This window comes from Biomphalaria glabrata, chromosome 10, assembly GCF_947242115.1.
Source record: "Biomphalaria glabrata chromosome 10, xgBioGlab47.1, whole genome shotgun sequence".
NCBI classification, from domain to species: domain Eukaryota; kingdom Metazoa; phylum Mollusca; class Gastropoda; family Planorbidae; genus Biomphalaria; species Biomphalaria glabrata.
In genome coordinates this window covers 838,810-860,576 of record NC_074720.1, presented here as the reverse complement: position 1 = coordinate 860,576, position 21,767 = coordinate 838,810, and the positions used below count along the sequence as shown (strand labels likewise).

General features: G+C 37.7%; 1 pseudogene; it reads right to left on the bottom strand.

Annotated features, from left to right (window-relative positions):
• The window catches only part of LOC129928607 (dipeptidyl peptidase 2-like), a 173,727-nt pseudogene extending 168,503 nt beyond the window's left edge, over positions 1 to 5,224 (bottom strand).
• Between the last annotated feature and the right edge of the window lie 16,543 nt (positions 5,225 to 21,767).

Below are 21,767 nucleotides of genomic sequence, written 5' to 3'. Positions count from 1 at the left end.
AGACATGTCGCTGAATCTGGACAAATTGTTGCGAGTTTCCTTATAGCAGCATTAATGCCTTCCAACAAACTAAATAGCAAAGGATTACCCATGTGCCAGTTCATGTGCCACCGTTTGAGAAGTAGAGATAGAATAGCGATCTTCTTGGCGATCTTCTATCACAGAAGAGCTCTTCCCGTTTGTTCGGCACATTGTTTCACCAAAAGCAATCCCTGAGAGAAATTAGGATTCCGTTATTAGAACATAGGATTTGTTCTGGATATGGTTTGGATATGTTCTTTCAGATTTGTAAGCAAGTCATAACTAAATGGATAAGTAAATTGTGATATCATGAGTGTTTTTTTTTTTTACCTATTTGAAATAATAATATTAGTATAATATTACTGAATAATTATAACATATTAAATTAAATTAGATTCCATTTTGCCCTAACTGGCATGGGAGAATAAAGCTGACAGAAGAAGGCCTAACCCACAGGAGCCGAATACGAAAAGGAAACTTAAATAGACAGTTATGCTCCTACTTAGATCACTCAATCCTCATGCTCGGCTTCTCAGGCGCTCTCAAGGGATTAAAAAAAAGTGTTAATAAGTTGAACAGACTTATTTACATGGACTAATGTCTTCCGCTCTACTAACTTGAGTGTCTCTCTTGTCACTATTCTTAGAGTATCTCTAATCTTGTAGTTTCTGTCTTTGTCAAACTACACTTATGGTTCCTATATTGCTACTCATTAAATTTCCTAAATCTATGTATAACTCAAGAACACTCTACAAAAAAAAAAAGGATTTGTCGACACTAGATGTAACAAAATATGAAGGCTGCAACTGGGTTTCGTATCCAAGTGAAATATTGCTTTTTTTCATTTACTTTTTACCTTTACCTATTCCTTAGTCTGTTGGACCGTTGGGGCACCATGCAAGATTCGTCGACAGTCTTTCTCCATTTCTCTATGTCTTTTGCTTTAGAACCTCTTTCAATGGCAGGCCCGTCAATTCTTTTATGTTGTCCTCCCATCGCTTTCTCTGTCTGCCTCTTCTTCTTTTTTTTTTATTGGTACTGTTCCCTAAAGGAAGGGCTTTGCGAGCCCCGATGATTTTTTAATATGAATATAAATTTTTTAACGCTAGTTAGCAGGTCATCATGGGGTCCAATCGTTGCGGTAACCCTGTCTCTTATCTCTTGGTTTGTGATGCAGTCTTTGAATATGATACCTAGGATCCTTCTGTAGCATCTCTATTCCATTGTTAGGATCCTCCTCGTCAACGTCCAAGACTCACAATACAAATGCGGCCATGACCAGGGAGCGTATCACCCAGGCAGGTAAAAAGGGCAGGATTCAATATTTTTAGAAAGAACATCAGAATGAAATTGAAAATGAAAGAGAGGAATGAAGAAAGAAGGTTGACAGATCTTGTGTGGTGACCAAGGGTCCAGCAGACCAAAGGATAGGTGAAAGTGAATGTGTAGTCAAACGTGAACGTGGCCTAACTGATGTCTTATAATGAATATCTAATTCATCTAATTGTTTTGTAAAGGGTCGATCTCTTATTCAAATCCTCAAGAAAAAAACATTTCCGTAAAAAAAAAAAATTACTTTAATTATCGACTGTACAGCATTGTCTGGACCCTGCTGGGCCATTATCCATGGCATTGGGTCGTGGGCGTCGAGAGCCCAGAGTGGACCAAGGTGTGATTACCGGTTAACGCTGTTGTATATATATATATATATACTCATATCTTAGGCACACTGATTTAATATTGATCACGATGTATAACCATCGTTTATTGTGTCATATCATATCATTGTTTCATTAAACCTTTTGCTTTGTTTTACGCATTCTCGTTGTTGATTAGTATACGTTATCAGATTACCATTATTCGTTCTCTTGGTAATTACTTCATAAATAAATTGATAGACAGTAAGGCATGTCCAGGCAGACGAGCCAAAGTGTAACCCCGACAGGAATTTACTACTCAGCGTTGAGGTGGGGAACCCTGTGGAGTATTACATACCCTAGAACCTATCAAGTTGATACTTTAAACAAATATTTACTGTACCTAACAAAACACGAATCAATAAAAATAAAAAAATAAGTGAGTTAATAATTGGTAATTGATCATTTTGTTTGATATCTTATAAGGTAAATAGTTTGTACATTATTGATATAGTTTTAAGGGTGGAGTTCTTCCCCTTTAGATTAGGTTTTCTTTTTAATAAAAGAATTTCTTTTCTTTTTTAAAGTTCCGATTGCCATACCAGGCAGTGATATAACAACTTAAAATGTGAGCGTGATAAAACATCGCCAAGGATTTTTAAATGAGGACATTTTTCTAAGAGCGGTGAGGTGGCTGAGCGGTAAAGCGCTTGGCTTCCAAACCGGGGTCCGTGTTTCGATTCCTGGTGAAGACTGGGAGTTCTAATGGGTACCTGACATTTGTTGGGGAAAACTAAAGGCGGTTGGTGGTTATGCTGGCCACATGACACTCTCGTTAACCATAGGCCACAGAAACAGAAGATCTTTACATAATCTGCCCTATAGACCACAAGGTGTGAAAGGGAACTTTTTTTTCTAAATAATCGTAATCTTTGCTTCCCTTTTGGCCGAAATAATCAGTATTTACACTAAAAATTAAGTTGTTGACTAAGATAGTACCAAGGTATTCACAAATTTACATTATTTCAATGTTCTCTTTTGCTTCAGAAACAATATCGTTTTCCTTCTTTTCCCTGCGAAAATCGATTATCATTTATTTTTTTACATTTAATTTTAAGAAATAGAAATTATATCTACAGTATTTTTCTCTTTGTTCTATTCTCTGAAATACTCATTTACCTCCGAGAGCAGGGCAAGGAGAGTCTCATCAAATTAGGGGATCGGTAATTAATATGATGATAATCAATGATTTAGAAGTGACTTAGCAGGAAATAAAAGTGAGTAAGAAGTCAATGCATGATGAAGTGACTAAGCAAATATTGCGTGATATGAGTGATAACTCTGCTTAGCAGGAAAGAAGTTATTTTAATTGGGCTGTTAGCGAGTTGTGTTACTTACCCTGCAAAAGAAGGAATCATTTCCAAAAAACTGTTGACACTGTTGATCAGGTTTGATCACCTGACCCAATAGTTTATCAGATACATCTGGAATGTCGGCTGATGCTTCGACAGCGTAGACAAGACAGGTGTAACCTCGACTTGGAATAAACATTTACAATATATAATACATAGAGTTTACATTTTAGCTTCAAATCTTTACTCCTTTGACGTTAGAGTTACATAGGCAAGACTCGTGTGTTGGTCAAGACGAAGATAGGAATGAAATGGTTTGAGCTAGACTGTGCACTGTAATAATAATAATAATAAGGCCCTTAACATTCCTAGGAACATCCTCGTTGCCTGTCAGAGGACGGTACTGCTGCAGACCTGCCACATCACCAGAAAATTCGTCAGTGGAAACTGATAATGGGACTACGATGAATTTTCCTTCCCTTTAACTAAACTCGACCCTGGCAGCGCCAGAGAATGAATAGTCATTCTTTTCTAACATAATAATAATAATAATAATATTAGTAGTCGTCATCTTTATTATTCATGATTGGATTTGATGTGTGTGTGAATTGGAGTTCTATATTTCTATATTCTCTATTACCTTGGTAAGAATCATAGATGCTTGGGTGTACTGTGTAGTGAACTACAAGTGCGAGATCAATACATAGCTAACACAGTCACAGAGAGTCGATACAGAATCCAAACTTGAGATAGCACAATGACTAACTTTTATTACAGAAGGGGACACAGTCGAGCCAGTCACTAAACTAAAAGTCTACATCAATAATGTCAAACTCACTAACAAGGGCGTCACTAAAATGTGGCGTTTTAAAGTCCGTCTACTGAAGAGCGCCTCAAAACTAAACTAAGTGCCATAAAGAAAGCATGCTTACAGATGCCGAATACTATTTAAAAATGTCCGTTTTTCAGCTTATAAAATTGAAAAGACAGACTCAAACTCAAATATAACCTAATAACAAGCAAAATAAAAATAGTATTTAAAAAAGTATTAAATCTAGTTATATCAATTAGTTTGGATTAGTCATGTAATTAAATTTATAACATAAGGGGCCTATCTTGATTCTAGACAAACAATAATAAATATGCGCGATTAGAAATATTTTCAACAACTGTTTTTGTTTAGCTTTTAGGTTTTTAATACGCTATGATCCTATCACGTGTCTGCACCAGTTGGAAAAGGGATTGGGGAAGAAAAAAGGGAGTATCTGGGTGATCGCTTTTTAAATGTATTTGTAAAAAAAATGAGCAGCCTGAGTTCGAACTCGAGGTCTCCTCAGCCTCCTCAAGCCAATACGGTAACCCCTCTGCCTGAGATATGCCTATAAAAATGGATTTTACAGTTATTTACAAAATTTTCTTTCTACAAATAATAATAATTCAGCTTATCAGTCAAGTGAAATTTCTTTCCCTTGCTCGAGATACCAAAACAAAGACACCCAACAATTCATTAACAATAATTAACTAACTAATTGTTTTTTTTTTTATTTGATTCTTGTACTGGCAGATAAAAGAAATTGTGCAAAATTTCAGTTTTTTTTTTCCAAGATTGAGTACGTGAGAATTAACATGTACAAACGTTTCACCAGACAGACACAGGGAGTTGATACAAGCTTTGTAAATAATAAGGCAAGTCTTCGACTCTGAATATTTATAAGAATGCAGTATTTTCCGTGGCTAAACAGCTCCATCTGCGACCTACATACTTTGCCACAACCAGCGCAGACATAACCAGCCGGTGGTCGATTTACATGTTCTTTTCGAGGCACCACCAAATTTCAACAGCCACATGCAGATCTTGAGTTGAAACAACAACAAATAAATGTTTTCATAACAATGTAGAAACCAACCTGGAGCTCAATTTTTTCTTCAAAAAGCTGGTAAAGTAACTGACACTGCAGGGAGAGAACAGCCATGGATTATACTCTGTCCCAGGCTTTTTTTCCGCATCAGGAGAACCCATAATGTATCTCTCTGAAGCGTTGCAGAGATTGGTTTATCCGTCGTGACGTGCTGAGAGGCTGCAAATTGTAATAAATTAACTAGTTAAATTTCCTAGTATGGTTGTTTAAGAAAGTCTTGTCTTTTCCTGCCTCACATGGCTGCTTTGTGGTATACTCCCCGCTCCATATATTACAAAATCAAAGTCTCTAACCCTGCCCGCCATAACCTACAGGAGGCTTTCAATTGAATCTAATACTGCTCGGATAGGCGAACTAAAGTAATAGCAAAATTCTTTATTGAAGAATTTCATGATAAATTAAACAATGTAAAGGACAGTGAATTGCGACTATGAATCTTATCTTATATGATACAGACGTTACTTCAAAAAAGAAGATGATTACGTCCTACGCGTCATGCATTTAGTCATGGATATTAACCAATGACCTAAACTCCGCCAAGTCACTAGTTTTCCTGGCTAGCTCAGGCAACCCATTCCATGCTCTAATAGCGCTAGGGAAGAAGGAGATTTTGTACAAATTTGTCCTAGCATATGGAATGAGGAATAATCTCATAAAAATGATAATGAATGCCTGGTCATTTGCTATAGTCGAAACGATGTCACCGACACAGTAGTTTCCCCCTCTCCCCACAGCAGTTCCCCCTGTTATGACATGATTAGGATTTAGTTATTTGTTTCGGGAATAAGGAGAAAGTTGTACTTAGTGACAAGTGACGTGAAAGATAGTTAAAAAACAAGAACTCTCTAAGCGACGCTTTAGAATCAAGACACTTTCTTCTTTACAGTAAGAATAAGAAGAATTATATAGACAGCTAGTAATAGAGGACATTGGATGGTTCCCCTGAACTACCAACATGATTTACTTTACATTTGTGTTTGGTAATCCACTTATCATAATCAGCTGTTCCTTTCTTACTAGACCATTTTGTGCAAAGTCTACAGCTATTTGTAAGAATTTCTGCGTCTAAACATTTACCTGTTTCTTTCATTCAAAAACAAATTTAGAGAATAGTTGAAGCATTTAGGACATTATATCAAGTAACTTGCCAAGAAATTATTAAAACATGCTAGGTTTAAAAAGATATTACAATCCAGTGGATTATCTGATAAACTTGATTCAGATGAAATATCTACATTAGGTGAAGCAGCTTGATGTGCCTCTTGTTGTTCACCAACTTGTCCATGATCATCACTTGTACTACTTGTAGACTTTGCAGACTTGGTGTATAATCGTAATCATGATTATCATATCATGATGATATCATAATGATGATAATGTATTTATTCCCACGAAATTTTCTTTTTCTACCACAACTTTGCCTTTTATTATGCTTATTGGCCATTATTGTTACACAAATAAAAATGCAATATGAATATAGATCTAAATATCAAAATATACAAAAGAGTCTTTCACCAGCAGCAATCCAAAACGAAAAAAATGTTGCTAGAAATTACACAAAATCCAACAGAAAATAAACATGCTTTTGTTGACTGGGACAGTGAAGTAATAGAGTACATTCCCTTAGCTACTTTCTTTATATCTATAAGCATATCGCATTTTAACTTCATTAGAAAATAATTTAAAAAGTATTATTTACAAAAAAAACAAAAACAAAAATATTTACCTGCTTATGGTCGTTGCTAAGGTAAACAAACACTACCCCACCTAATACAAAAATTATTTTAAAATACTTCTAGAAGGAATACTTGCCTCAAATAAACTGAATTTGATAGAGAAATGGTTGTACAATATAAATATGATGAGAATGAAAAAGTGATATTTTGGTCATTTCTTACTATTCTCTAACCTTAGATCCACCTTAAGTATTCAAAGTGTTTGCTGTTTTAACACCAGCGTCGACTCAATGTATCGATTGTTGGCCTTTCGTTGGTGTTATCTGTTCCAGTATTGAGTTCAGTGTTACCTCCAGTTGGACTTAGTTACATTTTCAAGTACTATACAATGCGGAAGAGCATAACACCCCTCTCCCCACAGCTGACGTACCCAACGAAACAAAACTTTTAACACTATCGCTAGGCGTATCAGCTAATCTATGTAACACATCTCCTTTATTTTTGCTATTAGCCCATTTGTTTATAAGTCTAATTAAGTAGACGCGGTGGTTGAGTGGTTAAGAGCAGTGGCGTCACTAGGGGTGTGCGGTCCGCACCTGGTGACACCCACCAGGGGGTGACACCCAAGTGAGTAAAATGCAACTTTTAAAACTAAAACATTAATACCTTGAATTTGAGAAAAATAATTTCTTGTAGACACCAGGAAAAGAGTTTCTGAAGCTCAGAAATGTAGAAAAACGCTCGGCGTCCGGGGCTTCGTCCCGGAACACTACGAGTGAGATTAAGGCACTCTAATCATCTAATCTAACCAGTTGAGTGGCAAACCTAGCATTGTTTATTTTAAACTGTTCAGAAACACATAGACTGAAACGCCTCATTCGACGTATAGGGCTGCAAGCTCTATCCACAGCCCTTTCCCAGCTGGCTCCACGGAATTCAGGACTTCTAAAAAAGTGTGAGGCCATGCTAGACATGTTTTTGCGTTCCTCTTTTCGGCTTTCATCTTTAAGTCTGACTTTGGTAAAGGTGTTTCGTCTTGTCTAATGTGATATGTCTCACAAATGTCAATCGACATTCAGTCGCCACTTTCCTTAGACGGCCTGTAGGGGAAAATATTTCTCTATTGGGTACATTATCTCAGTATGTTATTCCTAGTATCTTTCTCAGCCATCTACTCAGCCTCGTTTCAGCCTTCCACGTCTCGAAGCGTGGGGGCCGCTGGGACAATGATTGTATTGAGAAGCTGGATTTTAATCTCCAGGCTAATTAATTTTGTTTATTCAGATAGGCCTTAATTTTTAAATCCGACATGCAACACCATGATATGATCTTCATCGCTTGAGATAACACCTTCTAAATAGGCTTGGTTAACTTTTCTATTTGTTCAAGATCTGTATAACCAATGCTTATGGGTGTATTGGGTAACCTGCACCCAATATGCATAACTTTGAGGGCGTCTTTATCCGTCATCTCGAGTATACATTAAATTGTATTTCAAAGTAATGCTATGTCGTCTGCAAAATCCAACTCGATTGAAATCCGAATGCAGCCCGTTTAATGTATTTTTATGACATCGTCGATGGCTACAAGAAAGTGAAATGGGGAATAAGATAAACCCTAATCTTATATACGTCTCGATGTTGAAGTAGGCCACCGTCTGTTGCGACACAACAGCTTGATTCACTTTAGACATGTCGCTGAATCTGGACAAATTGTTGCGAGTTTCCTTATAGCAGCATTAATGCCTTCCAACAAACTAAATAGCAAAGGATTACCCATGTGCCAGTTCATGTGCCACCGTTTGAGAAGTAGAGATAGAATAGCGATCTTCTTGGCGATCTTCTATCACAGAAGAGCTCTTCCCGTTTGTTCGGCACATTGTTTCACCAAAAGCAATCCCTGAGAGAAATTAGGATTCCGTTATTAGAACATAGGATTTGTTCTGGATATGGTTTGGATATGTTCTTTCAGATTTGTAAGCAAGTCATAACTAAATGGATAAGTAAATTGTGATATCATGAGTGTTTTTTTTTTTTACCTATTTGAAATAATAATATTAGTATAATATTACTGAATAATTATAACATATTAAATTAAATTAGATTCCATTTTGCCCTAACTGGCATGGGAGAATAAAGCTGACAGAAGAAGGCCTAACCCACAGGAGCCGAATACGAAAAGGAAACTTAAATAGACAGTTATGCTCCTACTTAGATCACTCAATCCTCATGCTCGGCTTCTCAGGCGCTCTCAAGGGATTAAAAAAAAGTGTTAATAAGTTGAACAGACTTATTTACATGGACTAATGTCTTCCGCTCTACTAACTTGAGTGTCTCTCTTGTCACTATTCTTAGAGTATCTCTAATCTTGTAGTTTCTGTCTTTGTCAAACTACACTTATGGTTCCTATATTGCTACTCATTAAATTTCCTAAATCTATGTATAACTCAAGAACACTCTACAAAAAAAAAAAGGATTTGTCGACACTAGATGTAACAAAATATGAAGGCTGCAACTGGGTTTCGTATCCAAGTGAAATATTGCTTTTTTTCATTTACTTTTTACCTTTACCTATTCCTTAGTCTGTTGGACCGTTGGGGCACCATGCAAGATTCGTCGACAGTCTTTCTCCATTTCTCTATGTCTTTTGCTTTAGAACCTCTTTCAATGGCAGGCCCGTCAATTCTTTTATGTTGTCCTCCCATCGCTTTCTCTGTCTGCCTCTTCTTCTTTTTTTTTTATTGGTACTGTTCCCTAAAGGAAGGGCTTTGCGAGCCCCGATGATTTTTTAATATGAATATAAATTTTTTAACGCTAGTTAGCAGGTCATCATGGGGTCCAATCGTTGCGGTAACCCTGTCTCTTATCTCTTGGTTTGTGATGCAGTCTTTGAATATGATACCTAGGATCCTTCTGTAGCATCTCTATTCCATTGTTAGGATCCTCCTCGTCAACGTCCAAGACTCACAATACAAATGCGGCCATGACCAGGGAGCGTATCAGTCTGATTTGTTGTCGAGGACTAATACTTTGCCTTTACATAATAAAAATTTTATTTATAAAGCGCTGTTAACAAACAAAATGTAGGCTCCATGCGCTGTAATAACATTACAAACACAAACACGACAGCTACAATGACAAACTAATCTAAAAAGGTTTTAAACAGATAAGTCTTAATGTTCTTCTTAAAAGTGGTGTAGCATGTTGTCTGTCTGAGATCAGTGGGGAGTGAGTTCCAAACCTTTGGTCCGTGCCCTGAAAAAGCCCGCAGATCGTAGCTTTTGAGGGATAAACGTGGCACCACTAAAAGCGTTGAGTCCATTGAGCGCAGGGCTCTCTGGGGGACATATGGAGTAATCAGTTCGCTAAGGTACAAGGGCATCTCGTTGTTATATATACACTGATGGCAAAGTGTGGCGACCTTGTAATCGATTCTCGCTTTCATGGGAAGCCAATGAAGCGTGCGCAAGAGCGTAGTAGCAGAATCTCGTTTTGTTTTCTAAGTACTATTCGTGCGGCGTTGTTCTGTCTACGTTGCAGCTTAGCTATTTTGTCATCAGGTATACCTGCTAGCACGGCGTTGCAGTAGTCAAGGCGGGAGAGTATGAATGCCACAGCTAGCGTTGTTGTTGACTCCGTTGTTAAATATGGTCGGATCTGGCCTAATCTGCGCAGCTGCAGATAAAGACCCTTGCAGAGCTGACTTATGTGTGGGTCGAAAAATAGTGTTGAGTCGAAGAAAACTCCAAGATTTCGCAATACATGGACATAAGGAACCTAGCAGTTCGTGATAAAAAAGAGAATCTGTGCTGTCGACTTTTGAGACGTTGTTCCGAGTGCCAATCTTAATTATTTCTGTCTTATCTTTGTTCATCTTGAGCTTATTTTCAAACATCCAATCGCTCACCTTTGCAACGGTACTACTGATTTTCTCTGACAGATGCGACACCTCTGAGGGTACTGAGGTATCGTATAACTGTGAGTCATCGGCAAAGAAATGGTATAAGATGCCGGTTGGACGTATGACACCGCTGAGTGGATATGTATACATAGTGAACAGTACTGGGCCTCGAACTGATCCTTGGGGTACTCCGTACTTCAAAAGTAAGCTTATTGATTCTGTCCCAATAACAAACACACTTTGGGTGCGTTCGGTCAGGTAAGATAAAAGCCACTTTAGGACGATTCCTGCTAAACCAAAAGTGGCAGAGAATCTGGCCATCATAATTTCATAGTCTAGCGGCTAGCGTATCAAAGGCTTCGTACAAGTCCAGCATGGAAAGAATTGATATGTGGCCTTTGTCGGAATTGTGAAGTAAGTCGTTTAGTACCCTGACCATTACTGTCTCTGTGCTATGGCACGCCCTAAATGCAGATTGAAATTCTTCCAAGAGACAGTACTGTTCAAGATGACAAAGAATTTGCGCTAACACGATGTGCTCCAGAAGCTTTGACAGGAAGATTTGATACCGAGCGATAGTTTTTTAGACATTCCGGGTCAAGACTGGAATTCTTTAAAAAGGGCCTCTGTACAGTGCATGTTATTATATGTTCTGAAAGTGCTGCTGTGGAGTGCAATTCGGGCCACTGGTAAACATTTCATTTAGTGCCACCAAATGCAGTTCCCTTAGGGCCTCGATTTATCTAAGGCCGGCCCTGGAGGCAAGAAAAGTGATAACTCAAGATGTCTGACCAGCTTTAAAAAGTGAACACTACAGAGGACACGTAAATGAACAACATAAAATAGACGTTCATGAACATCTTGCACACAAGCTCAGAGTAGAAATCTTGAGCTGAATTGTGAATAGAAGAACTTGAATGTGTAAAGCTTAGACTTAGAAGAAAGACTCGTTCCAATGATAAGGATTACAGGAAATTGATTAAATGAGAAATCATAGACCATCAAACGGCTTCATTAGTGAAGACTTCATTTAAAAACAACTTAAATTTTACTTGTTCGATTTGTTATTTCACTGCTAATCTTGAATCACGGTCTAATGAAGTCATCAGTCAAAACAAAGAGACCCACATTGAGAACTTTTAGTAAGAAAAAGGAAATACTTTTAAAATATGACCTCAGCGTTACGACCTAGTTTCCCACTACATGGCTGCCTGCTCGTGCGGTGGTATCCTCGCCGGACTGTCGTTCCGTTGTCTCGATGGTCCAGGGTTCCTACCCTGCCAGCTGCCATCCCCCGTCCTCCTGCGGGAGGTTTGGACTAGGAAGTAAATTATCTTCAACTCTGAAGAAACATCCAAAACATGTGAAACAGTTTACATTTTTTAAAAAAGTGTTAAGCGTATAATACATACACTCACATCGTATCTGGTTCGTAAAAAAAAAAAAACCATTAAATTAAAAAAAAACATATTAAGCTGTTGTAACAAATCAATTGTCAAACAAGATTCTGGAAGGAAGTATGATCATGAGATGAGGTAGGCCTATCACTTTGAAGTACTGTCAAAAGACATTAACCCGAAAAGAGAGCACTTACCTAAGGTATCTTGTTTATTATTATTACCGTCCTCTGTAAAGAGGTTATAACTGTAATGAAAAGAATGGATGCGATATTGTTCGTTATTAATGTTAAATGTACTGAACTGAATTTAAATGACTCTATTTTTACAAAGCTTAAAATCAACTCATTCTGTCTGCCTTGTAAAAAGTTTGTACACTCTATTTCTGATAACGCCCAATCTCAGTGCTTTTTTGTAAAAATAAAATTGGTGCCAGTACTCAATGATCGAGTGCCTAACTTTAACTACTAATAAATTAATAATAAACATTAAAATACAAGAAAAGTAATAATTTTAACCCCAAAATTGAAAAAGGTGCCGGCACTCCGTACTGGTGCTAGGAATGTGTTTGTGAGGGCTAATTATAGTGGTATGAATAGTGCACGCATGGGCATACCCAGGACGGGTTGGGGTTCTGTATCATAGTTAAAATTTAACTTAAGATATGTATAAATGTACCATGCTTAGCAAGACAGGTGAATCTATAGGTACCATACTTAACAAGACGGATGAACTGATTGGAACCATGCTTAACAGGACATATAAACTTATAGGTACCATGCTTAACAAGACAGATGAACTGATTGGTACCATGCTTAACAAGACAGATGAACTGATTGGTACCATGCTTAACAAGACAGATGAACCGATTGGTACCATGCTTAACAAGACAGATGAACCGATTGGTACCAAGCTTAACAAGACAGATGAACTGATTGGTACCATGCTTAACAAGACAGATGAACTGATAGGAACCATGCTTAACAAGACAGATGAACTGATTGGTACCATGCTTAACAAGACAGATGAACTGATAGGAACCATGCTTAACAAGACAGATGAACTGATTGGTACCATGCTTAACAGGACATATAAACTTATAGGTACCATGCTTAGCACGTCAGATGAACTGATTGGTACCATGCTTAACAAGACAGATGAACTGATAGGTACCATACTTAACAAGACAGATGAACTGATTGGTACCATGCTTAACAAGACAGATGAACTGATAGGTACCATGTTTAACAAGACAGATGAACTGATAGGTACAATGCTTAGCAAGACAGATGAACTGATTGGTACCATGCTTAACAAGACAGATGAACTGATAGGCACAATGCTTAACAAGACAGATGAACTGATTGGTACCATGCTTAACAGGACATATAAACTTATAGGTACCATGCTTAGCAAGACAGATGAACTGATTGGTACCATGCTTAACAAGACAGATGAACTGATAGGAACCATGCTTAACAAGACAGATGAACTGATAGGAACCATGCTTAACAAGACAGATGAACTGATAGGAACCATGCTTAACAAGACAGATGAACTGATAGGAACCATGCTTAACAAGACAGATGAACTGATAGGAACCATGCTTAACAAGACAGATAAACTGATTGGTACAATGCTTAACAGGACATATAAACTTATAGGTACCATGCTTAGCAAGACAGATGAACTGATAGGAACCATGCTTAACAAGACAGATAAACTGATTGGAACCATGCTTAACAGGACATATAAACTTATAGGTACCATGCTTAACAAGACAGATGAACTGATTGGTACCATGCTTAACAAGACAGATGAACCGATTGGTACCATGCTTAACAAGACAGATGAACCGATTGGTACCAAGCTTAACAAGACAGATGAACTGATTGGTACCATGCTTAACAAGACAGATGAACTGATAGGAACCATGCTTAACAAGACAGATGAACTGATAGGAACCATGCTTAACAAGACAGATGAACTGATTGGTACCATGCTTAACAAGACAGATGAACTGATAGGAACAATGCTTAACAAGACAGATGAACTGATTGGTACCATGCTTAACAGGACATATAAACTTATAGGTACCATGCTTAACAAGACAGATGAACTGATTGGTACCATGCTTAACAAGACAGATGAACTGATAGGTACCATACTTAACAAGACAGATGAACTGATAGGAACCATGCTTAACAAGACAGATGAACTGATAGGAACCATGCTTAACAAGACAGATGAACTGATTGGTACCATGCTTAACAGGACATATAAACTTATAGGTACCATGCTTAGCAAGACAGATGAACTGATTGGTACCATGCTTAACAAGACAGATGAACTGATAGGTATCATACTTAACAAGACAGATGAACTGATAGGTACCATACTTAACAAGACAGATGAACTGATTGGTACCATGCTTAACAAGACAGATGAACTGATAGGTACCATGTTTAACAAGACAGATGAACTGATAGGTACAATGCTTAGCAAGACAGATGAACTGATTGGTACCATGCTTAACAGGACATATAAACTTATAGGTACCATGCTTAGCAAGACAGATGAACTGATTGGTACCATGCTTAACAAGACAGATGAACTGATAGGAACCATGCTTAACAAGACAGATGAACTGATAGGAACCATGCTTAACAAGACAGATGAACTGATAGGAACCATGCTTAACAAGACAGATGAACTGATAGGAACCATGCTTAACAAGACAGATGAACTGATAGGAACCATGCTTAACAAGACAGATAAACTGATTGGTACCATGCTTAACAGGACATATAAACTTATAGGTACCATGCTTAGCAAGACAGATGAACTGATTGGTACCATGCTTAACAAGACAGATGAACTGATAGGTACCATACTTAACAAGACAGATGAACTGATTGGTACCATGCTTAACAAGACAGATGAACTGATAGGTACCATGATTAACAAGACAGATGAACTGATAGGTACCATGCTTAACAAGACAGATGAACTGATTGGTACCATGCTTAACAAGACAGATGAACCGATTGGTACCATGCTTAACAAGACAGATGAACCGATTGGTACCAAGCTTAACAAGACAGATGAACTGACAGGAACCAAGCTTAACAAGACAGATAAACCGATAGGTACCATGCTTAACAAGACAGATAAACCGATAGGTACCATGATGGCTACCGTGTCAAAAAGAGATACGATCCTTTACTTAACCGAGACGCTAGTGATATTAGCGCTGTTTGTGATAGCAATTCCTACGAATGTAGCTTCCACGACAGGAAGCCTACGAATGTAGATTCCACGACAGGAAGCCTACGAATGTAGCTTCCACGACAGGAAACCTACGAATGTAGATTCCACGACAGGAAGCCTACGAATGTAGCTTCCACGACAGGAAGCCTACGAATGTAGCTTCCACGACAGGAAGCCTACGAATGATGTGAACTTGCACAGTCCTGAGGATGTCAACTTGAATTCTGCACTCAAGCGTTTAACAAAAGCTGAGTCTCACGGAGAGAATCGAGTACTAGCAAACTCACCAACAAGGTCTGGATTCGACGTTTGTTCAGATACCAAGATCAGCGAGATACTGATCAGGAATACCAAATGAAATATATAATTTATGACATTTTTTTTCAACTAATAGCTAAATTGTATGGATAAATGTTACTTAGCATATACAAAAAAATATTTTTTCCTTTTAATATAATTTCCCTTACATTCTTGTATTCATCATCATAGAAATTAGTCTCGAGAATAGGTGTCAGCAGTGAGATGAACCACAGTCATTCTACGAGATAAACCACAGTCGTTCTACGAGATAAACCATAATAAACCACAGTCGTTCTACGAGATAAACCACAGTCGTTCTACGAGATAAACCACAATAAACCACAGTCGTTCTACGAGATAAACCACAGTCGTTCTACGAGATAAACCACAATAAACCACAGTCGTTCTACGAGATAAACCACAGTCGTTCTACGAGATAAACCACAGTCGTTCTACGAGATAAACCACAGTCGTTCTACGACTTAAGAAAGGCAAGGATGTATTAATTTTCTTATAAATCAAAGACGTTACTTCAATAGAGAAGATGATAAGATTTTACGCGTATTCATGTATCAATCTAGTCATACATGTTTATAAGTCACTTAATATGCCAAGTCGTTGGTTTTCCTGGCTGATTAAGGCAGCCCCTACTTCCTCTAATAGCACTAGGGAAGAGGGAGCACTTGTACAAACTTTCATATGGAATAAAAAATGTGCCTTTATCTATGTGTCTTTAATTGATGAATTGTTTTCAAAAGAGTATATTTATACGAAAAAAACAACTTGCATCATTAATTGAAAAAAAAAGGTATTGTTTGAAACTTGGTGGTGACACAGGTGGTCGTAGCTGTATGTGTTTTTAGCCTACCCAAATCGCCCCAGTCTAGCACAGGACGAGCGGTCAACCGTGACCAGCGACAATACTCGCCAGTTCGGCAAGGACAAGTGTTGTAAATATTACGCACGCAGGTCAAGGCGGAAGTGATCAACTGGAGTGGTCAAGAAGGTTCGAGAAGGCCAGTTGAGACGCTATATAAGAGAGATTTGTTTACTCTGTGTTAATGTTGTCGCCAATTGTGATGTATTTGAAATTAAACTGTTACTAATACTTAGGAGCTTTGAGTTGTGAGGTTCTTTAAGTTCGTTGTGTCGTGTGGTGCAGTCTGCAGAGAGTCTGGATAGTGGAGATTCGTAGCAGTATTTTTTCAAAAGATTTTTAAAAAGCCATTGCACTAGAACTTTGTAATATTTAAAATATCATAATATCAGATTTTTAAAATATCTTTCTAGTTTTTTTTTTGTTTTTTTTTTTTTGGGGGGGGGCTTAAACAAGGGCCGGACCAACCATGCAAGACTATTAGCGGCTTTTTCTTTTTTTTTAGTTAGGGGGGGGGGGCGGGGCTACTAAGTAATGTAGGGTAATTCTTACCCTGTTAACAGCATCACGTGATCATAAATGCCAACGATGCTACTCCCAGAGCCTATGTTAAATGCTTGTAGATTATCTATCGCTGTGTCCGCATTCATCTCATCGTAACTAGCGTCCCTGTCTATAAAACTTGAAGAAGCGACCGTCTGGGGAAAAATCGGTTACTCTTTATTGTTAGGTATTTAGTCGAAAAGAAAAAAAAAATTCAAACAATTTGTAAGGCTCTTCAATGAAGAACAGCACATATTAAAAACGAAGGCAATAAAAAAAACTAGACATTCTGGACCAAGATAGAATACATAAATAAATAACTTTTGAGCTAACAAATGTAAATTCCTCTCTATCCGGAGGAAATAAAGAAAACAATAGAGTAGATTAACCGCGGAATAGACCAGCACGCACTACAATTTGGGATAGGATAGAATTATCTTCAGAACAAATGAGGGAACATGCGAAACATGTAAAACAAAACATTACCAACATTTTTTTGTGGTACTATATTTATAGATTTAGATTTCGGTTTATAGGTCAGTAATTAAGTCATTGGTCAGTAATTAGTATAGTCATTGGTCAGTAATGAATAAAGTCTTTGTTAAGTAATTGGCCAATACTTAGTAAAGTCATTGTTCAGTAATTAGTAAAGTCTTTGGTCAGTAAATAGAAGTCATTGGTTAGTTATTAGCAAAGTCAATGATGCTTATTCTTAAATCACTGTGCTCGGATATTTTTTTGTTAGTCAAGTTTTTTTTAAAAACTACTTCTATGATTTCAACAAGTTAATTGTGTTTGATGGAAATATTTGTCACTGCTGAAACGTTTATTTTATTGAATGGGGTTTAAAAATATTAACTCTAAACAAATTCAATATTGTTTTTCTTATAAGCACCTCCAATCATCTACATGTTATGTTAACTTAAGAAGCAAGAAGGTCTAATTTACTATGCATACATCGTAACTCTCAAATTAAATTGATGAAACTTTAAAACTTTCAGGCCTAAAACAATTGACACAGGCCTTAGAACAGGGGTTCTCAGCCTGTGGGTCGCGACCCCCTTGGGGGTCGATTAACGACTTGCTAGGGGTCGCCTAAGACCATCGAAAATATGGATTGTTATTGTCTATTCTTCTATTGCTGTGTGTAGGTGTGTGTGTGGGGGGGGGTCGTGGCAGAGTGGGGGATTGTAAAAAGGGGTCACCGAGCTTAAAAGGTTGAGAACCGCTGCCTTAGAAAGTTTTTTAAAAATTCTACAGTCTAATCCAAGCAATTGATATATATTTATAAACAACAACTCCGCAATATGCAATGAGAAATCTCTCGCATTCTCTTAGACACACCCACCTGAATCTTGTGATGAAACTCATTTTGCCGAATCCCTTCCTCTAGCGATCGTTTCCACCCGAGTGCCACGTTGAGGCAGAGTACCCGCCTGCCCGGGCATCATAGACCAACGCAACCGAATCAGAAACTGTATTAGTAATGAACCGCATGCTACGATAACTCGCTTAGAGCACGTGAAAGGAAGCGGTCAGTAAGTTCTAAGGTCGCCTTGTCCCCGTACGAGGACAGACCAAAAGCCGCACACCGCACATGAACCAGTTCTCTTTCAAATCCTTGTCCCGATCTCCCTTTATGCAGAACGCGACATTCATAAAGAATGTGGTCTATTGTTTCCACAAAAAAAAGATTAATAAAAATTGAACTCCCAGAGATAGAGTAGATACAAAATTTAACTGTTGCTGTGGTCGACAGTGAATGAGAGCGTTGTGTGGCCAGCCGAACGACCAAATGCTTTTGCTCTCCCCAGCTAATATTAGGCACAGATTAAACTTGAGTGAGATGAGAGAAGTACTCTGGATCCATAAGTTCACCAGGATTCGAACTCATGACCCCACTAACGACTCCGCTATTGTAGCTAATTAAGTTATAATCAATTATATTCATTTTATGTCTACAGAAACCTTTCTTGTTAGCTGTAGGATGTTTAAAATATGTTAGATACTAGAGAGGCTTCATTTTCATGAACAAAATGAATTGATCATAGTAATTTGATTACCTTTCCATTTGTAAGATCTGGATTTGATTTGAAAAATACACTGACGTTATGGAAAAAAAACAGGGCGATATACTGTGTTCTAATGAACAACGTACAAATATGAACAGAATAACATTGGAAGCGTGGTCGAGAGGCCAAGTGCGCTTGGCTTGGCTACCTAGAAGGGGGCTCGAGGTTCGACACCCGACTCGGGCAGAGTTGTGTTTACTGAGCGCCTAAAGGCAGCACGGAAAACCAACTCCTAGATACCCCCTCTGGTCCACAAATGAGATTGGACCAAAAGCGCTCTGAGCATGCTATAAGCATGAAAGTAGCGTTATATAAAAGCTATAATAATAAAAAAAATTTTTTAATGAAATACACATAATAAACACTGTGGGGCGAAATCTCCGTGGCCAACTAAATAATACACATGAATTTTGTTGTGATATCCAAACTTGGTAAAGGCTTAGAAAATCAACCCTGAGGAAAAATCGGAGAGTCGCTGACTTTAACCTGTACCAGCACCTGCCTTTAACCTGCGACGCAGCTGTACCAGCACCTGCCTTTAACCTGCGACGCAGCTGTACCAGCACCTGCCTTTAACCTGCGACGCAGCTGTACCAGCACCTGCCTTTAACCTGCGACGCAGCTGTACCAGAACAGCTGCATGGAGAGGGAGGCGATGTCATTCCAACCATCTCTAATGCACAAGCTTTCTTCACATTTCTATCAGACGACCAAAAGTCGTCTCGCGACTGGAGGAAGCTTTAACTATTTCTCCTAAAAAAAATCGACGATGCCAACGTTAAATCATTAAACTAAATTGATTTATAAGCTTTTGATACCAAATACAACATTTTCTGATAACAAACAGAAACGTTAAGTTTTTGAAGTTTAAACAAAACAGTATAGTGAAATTACGTACAAATGAGCAAAACGAATAATACTATCAAAACGAGGAAAATAATTACGAAGAGAAAGAGTTAATAGCAGTAGTCTTGTTGAGCAATTGAGTTATCTATTATTATTTTTTTTTTTTTTGCGTGTGTTAAGCGTGTGGAATGGTATGCCGATGTGTGTACATTTTACTCGAGCAGCCAGTCTTGTGTGTGTGTGTGTGTGAGTGTATTTTTCACTGTTGATATGAATTTTTTTTTTTGAATGAAATCAAGAAACTATTCTAATGATAAACTATCCCTAATTGACCGGTACCTAAATTTCTGGGTCGATAAATTACCGGGTTCCTTAATGTCCGGTGTCAAATATTCCAATGTTTAAATTTCCTAAATCCCACACTTGACCACTGGACATGTAAACAATAATTTAGGGGTGCATTACTCCAGACTCTTGCTCGCAACACAATCACATTCTTTTCAGTAAGTTTCGCACAATAAGTTTTTCTTCATTGTAATTTGTATGTTGACTATTGGAACTATTTCTTAAAAAAAAAAATTTTAAAATGTACTGTTTTTACCTTTTTGGGTCTGGTTTTCACTTTATGTCTATGGAAAATTCCTTCCTGGTCGGTGTCCAAAGTATACAAAAGAAAATATCTAGGTTAAAATGCCGCGAGCGTCGGAGATTAAGTTTGGTTAGAGATTTTGTTTCTGTGCTAAAAGTTACATTGACCTGGTCAGGCATTTGATCTCCAGTGACTTCACTCGCCTGATATTGAAGCATAACTGTGAAGAAAAAATAAGGCTTAAATTTACATGACGATATATAAGAGCTGTTACTATGACATCCATTAAATGATTTTTATAAAGTTCTTATGAATAATAACAATTTTGGGTCTGGTTTTCACTTTATGTCTATGGAAAATTCCTTCCTGGTCGGTGTCCAAAGTATACAAAAGAAAATATCTAGGTTAAAATGCCGCGAGCGTCGGAGATTAAGTTTGGTTAGAGATTTTGTTTCTGTGCTAAAAGTTACATTGACCTGGTCAGGCATTTGATCTCCAGTGACTTCACTCGCCTGATATTGAAGCATAACTGTGAAGAAAAAATAAGGCTTAAATTTACATGACGATATATAAGAGCTGTTACTATGACATCCATTAAATGATTTTTATAAAGTTCTTATGAATAATAACAATGATTAACTCTTTCTCTCCTAATCGACGATACCATCGTTGATTTGACCTAATTAAATTAAATTAATGTTTAATTTTATAAACTTGACTTTGTGTTAAAGAAAAAGAGCATGCTATTCCCTTTAATTTTGTACCAGATACAACTTATTCTGATAACAAACAACAAAGCTATTGAAGCTTGGTCGTAACAGGGAAGTGAAATAGTAATGAGCAAAATGAAGACAAATAAAAACGGAGAGAAAGAGTTAAATGTGGGTGGAGTGAAAATGAATATCGAGGGCGGCTTTAGTTCAATAACTGATAAATATTTGAATATGTACCTCTATACGAGCTACGTCTGTTGATCTCAAACTGTGTCGGATATTTCCATAGGAAACACTAGCCGAATGGGGGAGGGGGGGGGTAACTGTTGTGTGATTGAAAACATTCCAAAAAAACTTCTTGCTTTTTCCAACTTTATGTGTACATTAAGATGCTCTGTCAGCATTTCTAGAAATCACGTCAAAAAGCAAACGCCTCTTAAATTAACATGAAGAACCAGAGAACGAATATCTGTTATCTCAGCACACAAACATTATCAACATTGATCCACATAGATCGGTGTTCAGTTATTTCAAGTTAAGGTATAGCTTCAGCGGTTTAGTTGTCTACCAGCAGTTTGGGGCTTAAAGTCAACGACTGTACACAACAAGGCGTTTTAACTGGTTGATATTTCCTTTCAGAACTCATTAGGAGTTC